Source organism: Hyla sarda, chromosome 3 (genome assembly GCF_029499605.1).
Source record: "Hyla sarda isolate aHylSar1 chromosome 3, aHylSar1.hap1, whole genome shotgun sequence".
NCBI classification, from domain to species: domain Eukaryota; kingdom Metazoa; phylum Chordata; class Amphibia; order Anura; family Hylidae; genus Hyla; species Hyla sarda.
Window position 1 is genome coordinate 214,294,952 of NC_079191.1, and position 18,460 is coordinate 214,313,411.

General features: G+C 44.3%; 1 protein-coding gene across 5 annotated transcripts in view; it reads left to right on the forward strand.

Annotated features, from left to right (window-relative positions):
• Nucleotides 1-18,460, forward strand: part of HTR1E (5-hydroxytryptamine receptor 1E) — a 173,623-nt gene that overhangs the window by 148,997 nt on the left and 6,166 nt on the right. Inside the window, exon 1 of one of the 5 annotated variants that reach the window (XM_056566039.1) lies at nucleotides 17,450-17,560. The exons of the other annotated variants lie outside the window; for them this stretch is intronic. The gene's annotated coding sequence lies outside the window, so the exon portion shown is untranslated. Of the gene's footprint in view, nucleotides 1-17,449; nucleotides 17,561-18,460 lie in introns of those variants that run through there. 5 annotated transcript variants of the gene reach the window in all.

The window sequence follows — 18,460 nt, forward strand, 5'->3', positions numbered from 1 at the left end:
ACTCTACTCAATGATAAGACGGTAGGTAATAAGCGCATACTGTTATACTCTACTCAATGATAAGACGGTATGTAATAAACGCTTACTCATACTCTACTAGATGATAAGACGTTAGGTAATAAGCGCATACTGTTATACTCTACTCAAAGATAAGATGGTATGTAATAAGCGCATACTGTTATACTCTACTCAAAAATAAGATGTCATGTAATAAGCGCATACTGTTATACTCTACTCAAAGATAAGAAGGCATGTAATAAGTGCATACTGTTATACTCTACTAAATGAGAAGATGGTATGTAATAAGTGCGTACTGTTATACTCTACTCAAAGATAAGACGGTATATAATAAGTGCATACTGTTATACTCTACTCACTGATAAGACAGTAAGTAGTAAGCTCTTATGCGCTGCACTATCGAATATTCATATCATTTGTATGCGAACAAAAGATAAATATGTGGTATTAAACCAAGATTTACTTAATCTACATTAATAAGTTATATAGTAACATAATGTTACCAAGGAGAATGTTTTAGTGTGAGTCAGTGCAATATGTCAACTCAGATATTCCAGTCAGGTGGCTGTTAAATAGCAGTGTCTTCTGTGTACTCAGCTAGCAAAATGAATCTGTGTTAGTTACACAGTGCACAGTTTAATTGAATCTAAACAATGAGTAAGAGACCTTTTCAACAGAGGACTCAGTGGTCGTGAACAGAGGACTCTATAGATCTGTGGTCATGAACAGAGGTCACTATAGATAAGTAGACATGTACAAAACTCAAGAGATCAGAATACAAGAACTAATAACAAATAGAGTTCAAAACACCAGACAGGAAACAGATAAGTCAACAGACTATAGGAACCGACAGGAATATAGCATAATCCCCCAGAACGTCCAATAGACTCCAAGTCCATGGACCAGAAACAGGGATCTATAGCTAAACAGGAATTATCCCAATCCCCCCAGATAACCTCCAGTAGAAACAGGAATGTCTTGATACTAGAACGCAATCTCCCAGAGTCCACCTTGGAGCACAGACATATCTTGTACTAATTCTCAATTCTCTGGATTCCCCATGGACAGGTAACAGGGATATCTAGATACACAGGATATAATTATAGAACACTGTTCACACTGAACACAAGACAGGAAACCGTAATCCCTCAGGAACGTCCAGTAGACTCCAAGTCCCCATGGACTAGAAACAGATGCCAGGTAGGACACTGTTCACACTGAACAGGTACAAGCACAAAGGACAAATATCAGATCAACCAACCAGTATATAAATAAAGGATGCTGTACACACTGGAACACAGAACCAGGATACCAAACAGGGATAACATGCAGAGCATACTCAGACATAGAACAGACACATAACAGAAAGGATAATAAATCCTAAAACCGACTAAACAAAAGAGCATAGCACATAAAATGGCAAAACCCAGAAAATACAAGGTGCTTGCTAAAACAGATATAGTAAATAAAAGCACAAAACAAACAGAGTTTTGCCCAGCCTCCATTAGCCGCATGTCCAACATGTTAGCAAAACAGGGTACAAAGAAGTTATCTGTAATCACCAGCAACCAGAGGCTAGCCTGGGCTGACATTAAATAGACACACCCAAAAGGCTATTGGCTAACAGAGCCTGGGCTGAAACAGCCAGGGAGTTTCACCTCTTCCCTAACCAGGATAAAACTGTTCACACGCAAGCAATGCAATAGCTGTGTGGGAACACAGACCAATACAGACATGACACAGCCTTTGTGTCCTGCACTGTTAAATTGATTTGACTCTGCATTTTGTCTCTGTGTGCTCATGCACTTTGTATTGCCATGGCTTTATTCTGATATTCTTGTTATTATGTGTACCTGGTCAAATTTTGTCTGTCCCATTTGTTTCATGTTGCATATTCTCGTGTGTTCACACCTGCTTCGTGAGTCTTGTATCTTGACCCCTGCTTAGACCTGTTTGCTTTGTATCTAGTTTTGTATTAGACTAGTTGGTCTTTCAGCATTTGTGTCTGTTCTTGTCATTCTTGTATTTGCATATCCTAAAGTTATATAGTGTCTGTCTTCAGCCTAACCTTGTTCATCTCCTGCATCCCTGTATATATCTCACCATATATAATTCATAGTTCCTATTACCTGTCTTGTTCACATTATCATATCTGCAGTTTATCTTGTTTTGGTTCTTATGCTGTTGTCTGTACAATAGATTCCTGTTACCTTGTTTCCCTGATGTCTTTTTTGTGCTACTTTGTATTCCTGCTGCATTCTGTATTCTGGTTTATTTACCCAACCTGTACAGTTCTTTTTTCTTGTTTTGACTATAACGCCTAGGAACGGACTGGTGCTCAGTTGTTAGCCAATAGGGCAAGAAAGTAGAGGTTCAGGGTCAATTTAGGGCTCACTGCTCCCTGCCCTGTGCAATGCTTGTTCATGACATTATCTACAGTGGGGATCAAAGGTTTTGGCACCCCAGGTAAAAATTTGTATTAATGTGCATAAAGAAGCCAAGGAAAGATGGAAAAATCTCCAAAAGGCATCAAATTACAGATTAGACATTCTTATAATATGTCAGCAAAAGTTAGATTTTATTTCCATCATTTACACTTTCAAAATAACAGAAAACAAACAAATGGCGTCTGCAAAAGTTTTGGGGAAATTTATTAAAGTCAGAGTAGGAGCACTGGTTTTATACACAGATATTCATGGTGTAGTTGGAGTGTACAAGCACCACATGTATTAAATGGGGCAGGGCCTGTGATAAATATTGGGCTAGTAAACATTTTTGTGAAATTTTTCAGAACACCATTTTGTATAACCCCCTTCTCTGGGAATTTGTGCGACTTTTTGAAACTGCTGTCTACAGACAGTTTTGTAAGCCAGGTCTGGGCTGGTGTAGGTTTTACGTGTAATTGAGGGCTGTGCGACAAAGTTGCACGTTGTAAATCACTGACCTTCTGACCACTGAACATCTATTCTGAGAAAAATTCTGCAGGGCGGCATACATCAAAGTCACATAATTTGTCGCAATTTCGATATTTCAGACACTATACACAGAAAACCTATGTAAATTCCTTGACAAATGTCCCCCATTGCGTTCATATTTTTATTCCACTAAGGATAGTTGTATGGAATGTAGTACTTTTTTGGGTGCTTTCTCCTTAACAGTGTCCATAGCAGCCAGTCAAAGCTCATTTCTAAAACAGCTTTGTCTTAATGGAAGCTGCACTGTTATTGATCACGATAAGCGCCAAAGCCATTTTTTTGTAAATAAGGTGCAATGGTAATGGGACTATCACTGTAAGACCATACCATTACTGATATTGTTAGGTAACAATACAGTGGCCCCTCAACATACGATGGTAATCCGTTCCAAATGAACCATCGTTTGTTGAAACCATCGTATGTTGAGGGATCCGTGCAATGTAAAGTATAGAAAGTTGTACTCACCTGTCCCCGCCGCTCCGGACCATTACCGTTGCCCTGGATGTTGCGCTCAATCGCTGTCACCGCATCCCCGTGATGTCCCCGCCGCTCCGGAACGTCTCTGCTGGCCAGGAACGTCGCTCTCACATCGCCATCATCACGTCAATATGCACACCACTCCTATTGCATGACGGGACGGCGTGCACGGTGACGTGATGACGACGATGGAGAGCGCCGGCGATGGAGGGGATCCTGAAGAGGACGCTCCGGACCCCCGAGGACAGGTAGGAGACCATCACCGGAACACATGGGCCCCCGTAAATGGCTATCCGGCGGCAGCGGAAGCAGTCAGCGCTGCCGGATATCCGTTTTTGCGATGGCCCCGACATACAAAAGCATCGTATGTTGATGCTGGCTTCAACCTGCGATGGCCTCTGAGAGGCCATCGCATGTTGAAATTATTGTATGTCGGGGCCATCGTAGGTCGGGGGATCACTGTATTGTAAACAAGACTGTTCTTGGATAAGATTTAGAATGCCTGATTTGTGTTCATGACATACTCTTCACTAGTTTTGGGTTATGCCCAAATTTCCTAAAAACTCAGTTTTTCAAGAATATAGAATATATTACACTTTTACCAATAACTCTCCGTTTTACCAAAAACTCTCATGCACATAGCTTTATCCAGAATTCATCACGCTGATCCCCAATTTTATGTTCTTGTATAACAAGTGACGCATAACTAGTATAGTGACAGTTTGGGTGCTTTTGTAGAGAATATGGTCCAATATGATACACATTGACAAACAGTTTTGTTGGTAATGCAATGTACAATACAATTATGTATTGTTAGGCATTTGAATTAGCTAATGGAATGCCAAGGCATCAGTTTTACCCAGGCCCAGGTACCAGAGGCGGGACAAAGGATCCTTTGCCATATAAAAAATAAACATGAGCATTAGGCTAGGTTTCCATCCAATTTTTTTTCTGGAGTTTTTTGGAATACTGCCACTGCAGTTTTAAAGCCAAAGCAAGACATGGACCAGTAGGTAGGAGAAGTGCACATCCTTCCCTTGTATTTCCCATTCCTTTTAAATGCACCTCTGACTTAGGCTCAAAAACTACAGTGACAGTTTTCTAAACAAAAAAAAAACCCTGTGTGGAAACGAAGCCTTAACCCCTTAAGGACCAGGCCATTTTACACCTTAGGACCAGAGCATTTTTTGCACATGTCAGGATCTGGACTGGTATGCAGAGAGGACACTGGAGGTGGATCCTCTGTGTCAGGGAGGTGATGGCGTGGGCCGTACCAGGGGAACGGAATCTAAGGGGTTACTGGCCTTCACCAGAGCCCACCGCAAAGCGGGATGGACTTGCAGCGGCACGTAACCCCCAGGTCGTTCCACCCGATAGCGATTCAACCCCACTGACAGCCGAGACAGGTGCGGTACACAGGGACAAGGCAAGAGCAAGGTTGGACGTAGCAGAAGGTCTGGGCAGGCAGCAATGGTTCGTAGTCAGGGGCAACGGCAAGGGTCTGGATACACAGGCTTGGGATACACAAAAACGCTTTCTCAGGGCACTAGGGCAACAAGATACGGCAAGGACAGGAAGGGGAAGTGGGTTTTTATATGTTTTGCAGATGTAGGTACTGATTGGGCCAGGCACCAATTAATGGTGCACTGGCCCTTTAAATTTCAGAGAGCCAGCGCACGAACGCAGAAGAACGCCACGAGCGCTCCGGGGAGGAGCAGGGACCCGGAGCGCTCGGCGTAACAGCACATCTGACCACTGTCTCTTTAAACATTAATAACTCTGGAATGCTTTTAGTTATCATTCTGATTCCGAGAATGTTTTTTCGTGACATATTCTACTTTAACATAGTGGTAACATTTTATCGTAACATGCATCCTTTCTTGGTGAAAAATCCCCAAATTTGATGAAAAATTTGAAAATTTTGCATTTTTCTAACTTTGAAGCTGCTTGTAAGGAAAATGGATATTCCAAATAAAAAAAATTTTACTCACATTTCCAATATGTCTACTTTATGTTTGCATCATAAAATTGACGTGTTTTTACTTTTGGAAGACACCAGAGGGCTTTAAAGTTCAGCAGCAATTTTCCAATTTTTCACAAAATTTTCAAACTCACTATTTTTCAGGGACCAGTTCAGGTTTGAAGTGGATTTGAAGGGTCTTCCTATTGGAAATACCCCACAAATGACCCCATTATACAAAAAAAGCACCCACAAAGTATTCAAAATGACATTCAGTCAGCATTTTAACCCTTTAGGGGTTTCACAGGAATAGCAGCAAAGTGAAGGAGAAAATTCACAATCTTCATTTTTTACACTCGCATGTTCTTGTAGACCCAATTTTTTTATTTTTACAAGGGGTAAAAGGAGAAAATGTATACTTATATTTGTAGCCCAATTTCTCTCGAGTAAGCACATACCTCATATATCTATGTAAAGTGTTCGGCGGGCGCAGTAGAGGGCTCGGAAGCGAAGGAGCGACAAGGGGATTTTGGAGAGTACGTTTTTCTGAAATGGTTTTTGGGGGGCATGTTGCATTTAGGAAGCCACTATGGTGCCAGAACAGCAAAAAAAAAAAAAACACATGGCATACCATTTTGGAAACTAGACCCCTTGGGGAACGTAATAAGGAATTAATTGAGCCTTAATACCCCACAGGGGTTTCACGACTTTTGCATATGTAAAAAAAATTACAAAAAATTCACTAAAATGTGTGTTTCCCCCCAAATTTCACATTTTTGCAAGCGTTAATAGCAGAAAATACCCCCCAAAATTTGTAACTCCATCTCTTCTGAGTATGGAGGTACCTCATAAGTTGACCTGAAGTGCACTACGGGCGAACTACAATGCTCAGAAGAGAAGGAGTCGTATTTGGCTTTTTGAGAGCAAATTTTGCTCGGGGGGCATATCGCATTTAGGAAGCCCCTATGGTGCCAGAACAGCAAAAAAAACAAAACACATGGCATACCATTTTGGAAACTAGGCCCGCTGACTGAACTCAGTAAGCACGCAGAGCGGGGAGAAGGAGCTGTTAACCCCTCCTCTGCCGCACTGCTATTGGCTGGACGATCGCCAGCCAATAGCAGCGTTGCTGGGGAGGTGACAACGGCAGGTGATTGGCGGTGTATCGTACACCGCCGATCACCATTTATTACCGGGTCATCGGGTCACAATTGACCGGAATCGGCGCAGATCGTTGTCGTAAATCTGCGATCTGCGTCGATCGCCGACATGTGGGGGTCCCGGGACCCCCCTCGGCATTTGCACTGCATGCCTGCTGAACGATTTCAGCAGGCATGCAGTTCCGATCTCCGCCCGGCGAGCGGCGGAGACCGGAATGACTCAGGACGTATGCATACGTCCTTGGTCCTTAAGTACCAGGGTCCCAAGACGTATGCATACGTCTTGGGTCCTGAACAGGTTAAAGGGGTACTCCACTGGAAAACATTTTTTTTTAAATGATTTAAAATCAACTGCTGCCAGAAAGTTAAACAGATTTGTAAATGACTTCTATTTAAAAATCTTAATCCTTCCAGTACTTATCAGCTGCTGTATGTTCCAGAGGAAGTTCTTTTCGTTTAAAATTTCCTTTCTGTCTGCCCACAGTGCTCTCTGCTGACATTTCTGTCAATTTTAGGAACTGTCCAGAGTAGGAGCAAATACCGATAGCAAACCTATCCTGCTCCGCACAGTTCCTAAAATGGACAGAGGTGTCAGCAGAGAGCACTGTGGTCAGACAGAAAGGAAATTAAAAAAGAAAAGAACTTCCTGTGGAGCATATAGCAGCTGATAAGTACTGGAAGGATTAAGATTTTTTAATAGAAGTAATTGACAAATCTGTTTAACTCTCTGGCACCAGTTGATAAAAAAAAATGTTTTCCAGGGGAGTACCCCGTTAACACCTTAAGGACTGAGGGCGTATCCATATGCCCCCGTTTCAGAGTCCTTAAGGACTGAGGGCGGATGGGTACGCCTGTGGGGTCCTGAGATGCCCCCATATTGGTGATCGCCGCAAATCACCGGTCAATTCAGACCGGCCATTTTTGGCGATTCTGATTCCCACCGGTCGCCAGATGGGGATCGGAGCCAGATGCTTGCTGAAATCATTCAGCAGGCATTCCGGCAAAGTGCCAAGGGGGATCCTGAGGCTCCCCCTTATTGGCGATCGCCGCAGATTGCAGTAAATACTAACTGGCGATCTACGGTTATTCCGGGTCATCTGGGAGACATGTGACCCGATGACCTGGATAAGGATGATGATCGGTGGTGTAATATACACCACCAATCATCATCCCTACAGTACTGGGAGGTGACAGTGTTGCGACTCCCCAGTACAGCTGCAATCACTACAGTATGGGGAAGGGGGAGGTGGGTGAAGGAGCACGTTGCTCCATTCTGCCCACCATTATTGTGAGATCTGGTTTGCAGGACGGAGCCCAGTGCTGCCATCTCCCTCCTCATAGTCAAAAAAGTGCCCCCTTGCCCCCTTTCTGTGGCCCCTTGGCACAAAAAGCAGCCAGGGACAGTTTAGATTAGGTAGGGACAGTTAGGAGGTTTTTTTTAACAGCGTGCCATCTGTATGTGGCTGCGGGTCCATAGCACCTGTCTGTGGTCTGCCCCCAGCATTTTTTGGGGGCGCAGAACTTTTTTTTTCCAGCATACCATCTGTAGGTGTCTGCAGGTTTGCAGCACCTTTAGCTGCATGACTCAGGGTCGCTGCGGTCTGCCCCAACTTCTTTTGGCGGGCGCAGACCTTTTTTTTTTCTTTTAAACGTGTGGCCGGGCGGTCCGCCACTGTTAGCTAAAGTTCACTCGCCGCTGATCAGTCCCGTAGCACTGATCAGCGTTTTTTTGTGATGAAGGCGCTTTTTCGGGGATTAAAGCGTCTTTTTTTATTTTATTTTTTGCACCTATAGGCAGTCCATGCCACCAGTAGCAGGCCTGTGCTGTGTGGATGGATCATACCTGTGTGTGCGGCCTGCCCCACCGCTGTCAGTGATTTATTAGCGTTTTTTGGGGTTCAGGCGGGTGCTTTTTTTCGGGTTTTAATCACTTTTTATTTTATTTTTCGGGTCTTTTGTGTGGGGGGGTTTGTGTACATGCCACCAGCCACTGTTCTGGGCTGAGTGGCTAGACCCCCCACTGACTTCTGCACCCCCTGTCGCCACCAAGTGCTAATCAGTGTGCACACCACTGATTAGGTAAACACTTTTGTTTTTTTGGTGCAGGATTTTTTGCGCTTGGAAGTCTTTTTTTTTTTTTGTTTTGTTTCTGTTTTTTAGTTTAGTTTTATATTTTTATATTTATGTTCTTAGGGTGGGTTAGTTAGTAGTTTAGGGCGGGTTAGGGTAGGAAGTCTCGCACCACACCACACACCAATAAAGTTTCCCCCCCACATACATACACTTCACCCCCCATTAGAGTAAAGAAATGGCCCAGTTTTCAGTGGAGGAGGCAAATGCCATACTTGCCTCCGACACTGAAAGCGCCACAGAGGACGAGGAAGACCCCACCTTCCTTATTTCCTCGTCCTCCTCATCATCTAGTTCTGATGATGAGCCACCAAGGTGGCGGAGACGCCTCCATGCAAGACCGCAAACCTCCTCTGCTCCTGACCCTGTGCTCCATACTAGTATGAGTCCCCCTGGCGCTCATACTAGTCAAGCCCCCCAGCCAAGTTCACTGGTGCACTGTACCGGCAAACTTATCTGGACTCAGCCAGCAGACCACGAGCCCGTGATTCCTGAGTTTGTTGGCGACTCAGGAATCAAGATTGACATCCTCAGGTTCACTGAAATGAACTATTTCAGGGGTATTTTCAGTGATGACTTTGTCAATCTGATGGTTGACCAGACGAACCTAAACGCCCAACAGTTCGTCGATGCAAACCCGGGCTCATTTTTAGCTATTAGCCAATGAGTGGTAACCAGTCAATGCAGCCGAAATGAGGACCTTTTGGGACTTTGTGCTGCATATGGGTCTAGTTAAAAAACCCTGTGTCAGGCAATACTGGAGTGGGGACTTCCTCTACCAGACCCCGCTCTACAGTATGGCCATGGCACATCCCTGGTTCGTGGCCATTCGGAAATGTTTGCATTATGCTGATAATGCGACATGTCCTCCCGGACATCAGAGTGTGTCACAGGAGGTAGATTTGGAAGGACACCACCACTCAGTGTGATATTTGCTCCGATCACCTGGGCCTCTGCATTAAAAACTGCTTCACAGGAGTATCACACTTCCATGGAGCGCAACATTTTTAATCCTTTTCCCTAATTTAAATTTCCCAGAATTATACTCCAAAACACCCCATCCCCAACACAAAAAAAAATTTAATAAAAAAACCTCTTTCCCAATACCCCTGATAATATATTTTTTTCCCTCCCAAAAAATGGGTCATGGGACACAGAGTCAACAGCATTGGGGGTTTGCAGTTGCCTCAAATGTGCAGCGCTCTCTCCCCACCTGAGCAGGGTGCGCATTTGAGGTAAAAGTTTACGGACAACTACACACATCACATTCCCAGAATGATGATTCAGGTCATAGGGATTGGGGCGGGCATAATTTTAACTTTTAGCATAAACTCTGGGTCATCATTCTGGGAATTGGCATATCAGTATTAAAATTGCAATTTTCATCCCCCCCCCCCCCCCATAGAACACATCCATTCCTGTTTCCATAATGGTGTCACCTGTGGGGGTTTCTGCTGTTCTGGCATCATGGGAGGCTTGAAAATGCACATGGCCCCCGACTTCAATTTCAGCAAAATTCTCTCACCAAAAGTGGCGCTCCTTCTGTTCTGAGACCTGAGAAGAGCACTTAACATCTGCATATGGGGCATTTTCTTAATCGGGAGAAATTGGGCTTCAAATTTTGGGGTCCATTTTCTCCAATTACACCATGTGAAAATGAAAAAATTGGGGCAACACCATCATTTTTGTGTTAAAAAATCAAATTTTCCATTTTCACGTCCAACTTCAATGCAAAGTCGGCAAACACCTGTGAGGTGTTAAGGCTCACTATACCCCTTGTTACGTTCCTTGAGGGGTTTAGTTTCCAAAATAGTATGCCATATGGGGGGTTATTGTGCTTTTCTGGCACCATGGGGGCTTCCTAAATGCAACATGGCCCCCAAAAACATGACAGCAAAATTTATTTTTAAAAATCCCACAGTTGCTCTTTCCATCTTGAGCCATGTTACAGAGCACTTTATGTCAACATATGAGGTATTTTCATACTCAAGAGAAATTGGGCTACAAATTTTGGGGGGCTTTTTCTCCTTATACCACTTTTAAAAATGAAAAAAAAAATGCTGATTTTTATTTTTCTCCTCCACTTTACTGCTATTCTTGTGAAACACCTAAAGGGTTAACAAACTTTCTGAGTGTCATTTTTAATATTTTGAGGGTGTAGTTTCTATAATGGGGTCATTTATGGGGTATTTCTCACAGAACTGCCTTTCAAATTCTATTTAAACTTAACTGGTCCCTGAAAAATTCAGATTTTAAAATTTTCTTGAAAATTTTGAAAATTGCTGCTATACTTTAAAGCCCTCTCATGTCTTCAAAAAGTAAAAACATCTCAACTTTCTGATGCCAACATAAAGTAGACATATTGTATTTGTGAATCAATATAAAATGTATTTGGAATATCCATTTCCTTACAAGCAGAGAGTTTCAAAGTTAGAAAAATACTAAATTTTCAAAATTTTTATGAAATTTGGGGATTTTTCAACAAGAAAGGATCCAAGTAATGAGGAAAATGTACCACTATGTTAAAGTAGAATAACGAAAATCACGAATCACGAAAAAATTGTCTCAGAATCAGAATAAACTGTAAAAGCACCCCAGAGTCATTAATGCATAAAGTGACAGTGGTCAGAATTGCAAAAAAAAAGGGCTCAGTCCTTAAAGGGGTTTTCCGGTGGAAAAGATTTGTAAATTACTTCTTTTAAAAAATCCTAATCCTTCCAGTACTTATTAGCTGCTGAATACTACAGAGGAGGTTCATTTATTTTTGGAACACAGTGCTCTCTGCTGACATCACGAGCACAGTGCTCTCTGCTGACATCTCTGTCCATTTTAGGAACTGTCCAGAGCTACATATGTTTGCTATGGGGATTTTCTCCTACTCTGGAAAGTTCCTAAAATGGACAGAGATGTCAGCAGAGAGCACTGTGTCCAAAAAGAAAAGAATTTCCTCTGTAGTATTCAGCAGGTAATAAGTACTGAAAGGATTAAGATTTTTTAATATAGGAAATTTACAAATCTGTTTAACTTTCTGACACCAGTTGATTTAAAAAAAAAAAGTTTTCCACCGGAGTACCCCTTCAACCCCTTAAGGACTCCATTTTTGCATTTTCGTTTTTTCCTCCTTACCTTTAAAAAATCATAACTCTTTCAATTTTGCACCTAAATATCCATATGATGGCTTATTTTTTGCACCACCAATTCTTCTTTGTAATTACATCAGTCATTTTACCCAAAAATCTATGGCGAAATGGAAAAAATAATAATTGTGAGACAAAATTGAAAAAAAACTGCCTTTTTGTAATTTTTGGGGGCTTCCGTTCCTACACAGTACATTTTTCGGTAAAAATGACACCTTATCGTTATTCTGTAGGTCCATACGATTAAAATGATGCCCTACTTATATAGGTTGGATTTTGTCGTACTTCTGAAAAAAATCATAACTACATGCAGGAAAATGTATACGTTTAAAATTGTCCGCTTCTGACCCCTATAACTTTTTTATTTTTATGCGTATGGGGCGGTATGAGGGCTCATTTTTTGCGCCATCATCTGAAGTTTTTAGCGGTACCATTGTTGCATTGATAGGACTTATTGATCACTTTTTATTCATTTTTTCTTGATATAAAAAGTGACCAAAAATGCACTATTTTGGACTTTGGAATTTTTTTGCGCACACGCCATTGATCGTGCGGTTTAATTAACGATATATTTTTATAATTCGGACATTTCTGCACGTAGCGATACCACATATGTTTATTTTTATTTATATTATTTTACACTGTTTTTTTATGGGAAAAGGGGGGTGATTCAAACTTTTAATAGGGAAGGGGTTAAATTATCTTTATTCACTTTTTTAATTCACTTTTTTTTTGCAGTGTTATAGCTCCCATAGGGACCTATAACACTGCACACACTGATCTTTTGCATTGATCACTGGTTTCTCATAGGAAACCATTGATCGATGATTCTGCCGCTTGACTGCTCATGTCTGGATCTCAGGCACTGAGCAGTCATTCGGCGATCGGACAGCGAGGAGGCAGGTAGGGACCCTCCGGCTGTCCTGTAAGCTGTTCGGGATGCCGCGATTTCACCGTGGCTATCCCGAATAGCTCCCTGAGCTAACCGGCATGCTTTCACTTTGTCTTTAGACGCAGTGTTCAACTTTGAACGCCACGTCTAAAGGGTTAATAGCGCGCGGCAGTGCGATCAATGCCGCGCGCTATTAGCCATGGGTCCCGGCCATTGTTAGGGGCCGGGCCCGTGTTATAGATCGGGAGCAGACTCATGACGTACCGGTACGTCATGAGTCCTTAAGGGGTTAAGGGGAAAAGGGCTCAGTCCTTAAGGGGTTAAAGAGAAAAATTGGTAGGGGCTGTGTTGTAGATTTTGCAACACAACCCAGCTGTTACAAATTTTGTCTCTGCATATTGCACTCTCTATAATGTTTACATGCTAACTCATACTTACCATTATATGTGAAAAAAGCAGCCACAGCCAAAAGAGTCATAGTAATAATAATATTTTTTTTACATAGTGCCAATCGATTCTGGAGCAAGTTTCATTTGCCCCCAAAATTCTAAGCGATTGGAACAGGTACTAGAGGAACTTAGTCACTGCAGTAAAGTTCATGTGCTGCATAAATGCTAATGTTTCCAGATGACTTAATAATTACAAGAATAAAAATACTGACAGATGGCAAGTTAAAGACTTAAAGCTTCTTCTGTCGAACTGATTTCTTCAATGTGCGTAAGCATGCTGCATAACAGGTTTACCTAGCAAAACATTGTGTTACAAGTATAACCTAGATGGTTATGTTATATGGCATGTTATTTAAATGGGATTTATAAATTGTTTCTGTCAAAATAGTGTTCTATATTTTAATTATTTAAAACGATTACTAAGTTGTATGTGATCATGTCCCTTCTTCAGTGTATTCATGTTACCATCACTAGGAGCGCTCATGAGCTGCAACTAAGCTACATAGAAATAGACCGTTCAGGCTTCTGAAGCAGACACTGTTGAGGAACCTGAGGAGGACATCAGTGACGTGCAGACACAACTCGATGATGATAAAGCCGATCGCACTTGGGAGCCGGGTGCAGAAGGGGATTCATCATCATCAGGAGAAGAGAGTTGCAGGTTGCCTGTGAGGCAGCAGCTGAGCCAGCAAGGTGGTAGCATGGTTGGCAGTCAGCATGGTGGCAGAAGTGGAAACTCTGGAGCCAAACATGCCCGGGGTAGACCACCTGCTTCGCGGCAGCCAACTTCCAGGAGGTAGTAGAACAGGGGTTCCTGGAGACGGTGGCAGTAGCAGTCAATCAGTGCAGACTGTTGGTGGGAAAATCAGCTACTCTGCGGTGTGGCAGTTTTTCAGCAAGCATCCAGAGGATCTTAACCTAGCCACATGCAAGATGTGTCGGCAGAAGGTGGAGCGTGTTGGAACCATGTCCCTGCGTCAACATATACAGCGTGTGGCCTGGAAGAACTGTGGCTCGGATGTGGTGGTCCAGTCTGCTGCATCACCCAGTGGCACGCCACTCCCTGTTTCAGCCAGTTAAGGCTCCACCACCTCACCCAAAGGGAGCTGTGTGTCATACCCATCTTCTGTCGCTCCAGATGCTCCTGCTCCTCCTACTTCGAGTAAGTCATTCTGCCCGCAATCCATCGGCGAATCCATGTCCAAGAGACAACAGTATGCGGCCACTCATCCAACGGCGCAGAAGCTGAATGTGCTCCTGTCCCAGTTGCTGGTGCTGCAGTCCCTCCCTTTTCAAGTGGTGGACTTTGCACCTTTCAGAGAACTGATGGCTTGTGCCGAGCCGAGGTGGAGAGTCTCAAGCCGTCATTTCTTTGCTAAGAAGGCAGTACCAGCCCTGCACAATTTTGTGGAACAGAAGGTGGCCAGTCCTTGAGTCTGTTGGTGTGTACCAAAGTGAATGGCAGCGCCGACTAGTGGAGCTGTAACTATGGTCAGGGACAATACATGTCCTTTATGGCCCACTGGGTAAATGTGGTTCCTGCACAGCCACAACAGCAACTTGGACAGGTCACGCCGCTTTCGCCTCCACACTCTCAGGCCGTTGGTCCTGCGACATTGTGAGGCTCCTCATCCTCCACCGTGTCCTCAGCCTCCACTTCACGGACAAGTCTCAGTGCCCCTCCAGCATATGATGTGTGCAGGGCACGGTGGTGTCACGCTGTTCTTCACATGGTTTGCCTTGGCGAACAGAGTCACACAGGGAAGGAACTGCTAAAAGTCATTCATCAAGAAATCGAATCACCATGAAAACAGGAAATGGGAACCATGGGGACTGAAAACAGGAAGCCTGTGCTGCAATAAAGAAGCCTGAGACATGCGCCCTACATGGCATACATGTTCTATCTGGTTGTCAAGCGGTTCCTGAAGTGTTCCCCCCCCCTCTGCAAGACATCCTAATGGGAAGGAAACTTTGCATGCACTCCAGCCACTCGTACACCGCAAAGCACACCCTGCTTGAGCTGCAGCGTCAGAATGACATCCCCCAACATAGATTGATTTGCAACGTTTCCCCATGTTGGAATTCCACCCTCCATATGTTGGACCGACTATACGAACAGAGAAAAGCCATCACCGATTTCTTGATAATCTACGCGGATAGGGGTACTCCCCTGTGTAACTTCAATGTCAACCAGTGGCAGCTCATACGTGACACCTGCCATTTGTTCAGGCTCTTTGAGGAAGCCACTTTATTAGTCAGTCGCCAGGATTATGGGATGTACAACATCATTCCACTGCTTCATCTACTACAACACGTGTTGGAAACAATGGCTGGTCATGGCACTGGAGACGTGGCGCCTATATCTCACGGCAACATGAGCCCTGTGGGGCTGAACTGGAGGAGGAGGAGGGGGAGGGGAACAGTTTAGGTTTCACGAGAAAACAGGAGAGGAGGAGCAGCTAGAGGAGCTAGAGGGTTATGAGGAAGGCGAGACAGAGGACCCAGACACACCATGGCAGTATGCAGTGGAGATGGAGGCAGGGAATTCCTCCGAGTCACTTGTACAAATGGCACGATGCATGCTCACTTGCTTGCATAGTGACCGCTGAATTATCACCATTCGGCAGCGGTATGACTTCTGACTCTCCACCTTACTGGACCCTCGCTAATGGCAAAAAATGGGGGCCTTTTTTTACCCCCACTGAGGAGGACAAACTGACCTACTACAGAGACATCCTACGTAGTCAGTTGGCCGATGCCTATCTGCGCCATCGTCCATCCTCTCGCAGATCTGACTTGGGGGGCCCTCTGCGCCCACCTTCCATTGCCATGGCTGCTGGGGAGGGGTGGGGTGGCATGAGCAGTACCAGCTCCATCAGCAGCAGCCTGAGTCTACAGTCGCTGATGAGTAGCTTTCTTCTCCCGCATAGTAAAGCAACTCATCAGCAGCAGGTAGACCTGGAGCAGGACCTGAACCAGCAGGTGGTGGCATACCTTGACATGACCATGCCAACACACCTTGAAGATCTGCTGGACTTCTGGCCAGTCAAACTTGATTTGTGGCCGCAACTAGTAGAGTTTGCCCTGGAAAAGCTGTCTTGTCCAGCCAGTATTGTGCCATCAGAGCGGGTGTTTAGTGTGGTGGGGGACATAGTAACCCCAAGGAGAACTCGTCTGTCCACGAAAAATGTGGAGAGACTGACCTTTGTGAAGTTGAATCAGGCATGGATCGGCAGGATTTCCAACCACCAATGCTGGATGCATCAGAGTAGATTGACCATGGTGCTACACCAGCACTTCACAAATATGGATAGTGCCAAACAGATTTAAGGTGCTGCTCCCTAGTTACAGACATTCCTCCGCATCAGACCACAAGAAATTATTGAGGATATGCACTACGAAAAACGTAACTTTTAATAATATTCTTGGGATAAAATATATGTACCCCAATTCTTTTTTTAAATCAAACAAAAGGAAAGGTTTGCAAAAAACACAATGTGCCACCTACACCACCAAGTATTGATGCGATGCAAAGACCTCTAAAAGGTGGAAGGGAACAATGCATGGTCCATTGTAACCGGTGAGGGTAAAAACTTCCCCTGTAAGGCCCTACTCTCTCATTATTAATTCCCTTCTTGGCAAGTATTGCTCGCCCTAAAAAGGATGGCCCCACACATGAACCTCTCCCTATTTTCCCCTACAAACACTGCCAATTCCCAGGGTTTTTAGGTGGAAATAGAGAGAGTTTCCTATGTGGGGCCGCCCTTCTTAGGGCGAGTAACACTTGCCAAAAAGGGAATTAATAGGGCAAGAGTAGGGCCTTAGAGGGGAAGTTTTTACCCCCACCGCTTACAATGAACCATACGATGTTCCCTTCCACCTTTTAGAGGTCTTTGCATCACATCAATACTTGGTGGTGTAGGTGACACATGGTGTTTTTTGCACAACTTTCTTTTAGTTTGATTTAAAAAAAAAAAATAATTGGTTCGTATATTTTATCCTAAGCATACTATTAAAAGTTAAAGGGGTACTCCGCTGCTCAGCGTTTGGAACAAATTGTTCCGAACGCTGGAGCCAGTGCTGGGAGCTCGTGACGTCATAGCCCCACCCCCTCATCACGTCACACCCTGCCCACTGGCTCCAGCGTTCAAAACAGTTTGTTCCAAACGCTGAGCAACGGAGTACCCCTTTAAGTTTTACGTAATGCATATCCTCAATACATACTTGTGCACACTAACACTTTTCCAAAAGAGACTGTTTTCTACTGCCTACCTGCCTCAGCTACTATTCTGATCCTGCCACCTGCCTGATGCCACACATCTGATGCCAAGTTCTCCTTTTTTCACCCACCTTCATCACTGGGTACTGGTATTGCCACCCACCACACCACTCTGTCACCGGGTCACTTTCAGGACTCCTGATGCTGCTGCCACCTCCAGGCTGTCTCATTCTGCCACCATATGTTCTCCTCGTGCTAATGCCACCTCCAAGCTGTCACATTCTGCCACCATATGCTCTCATCATGCTGATGCCAGCTCCAGGCTGTCTCAATCTGCCACCATATGTTCTCCTCATGCTGATGCCAGCTCCAAGCTGTCTCATACTGCCACATATGTTCTCCTCATGCTGCTGCCACCTCTAGGCTGTGTCATTCAGCCACTATATTTTTCTCCTCATGCTGCTGCCAACTCCAGGCTGTGTCATTCAGTCACTATATGCTGCTGCCAACTACAGGCTGTGTCATTTAGCCACTATGTGGTCTCCTCATGCTGCTGCCAACTCCAGGCTGTGTCATTCAGCCACTATATGGTCTCATCATGCTTTTGCCACATCCAGGCTGTGTCATTCTGCCACTATATGGTCACCTCATGCTGCCGCCACCTCCACACTGTGTCATTCGGCCACTATATGGCCTCCTCATGCTTCCGCAACCTCCAGGCTGTTTCATTCAGCCACTATATGCTGCTGCCAACTCCAGCCTGTCATTCTGCCACTATGTGGTCTCCTCATGCTGCTGCCGCCAGCTCCAGGCTGTGTCATTCAGCCATTATATGTTCTCTTCATACTCCCGCCACCTTAACGCTGTGTCATTCAGCCACTATATGGTCTCCTCATACTGATGCCACCTCTAGGCTCTGTCATTGTGCCGCTCTGCGACAGTGATTCTAATAGTGACGCCTCTGATCTGCATGTCATACTGAATAACAGTATTATTTCACTAACCCATCACACACCCTATGCGTATTACAGCAAGGCAAAGTG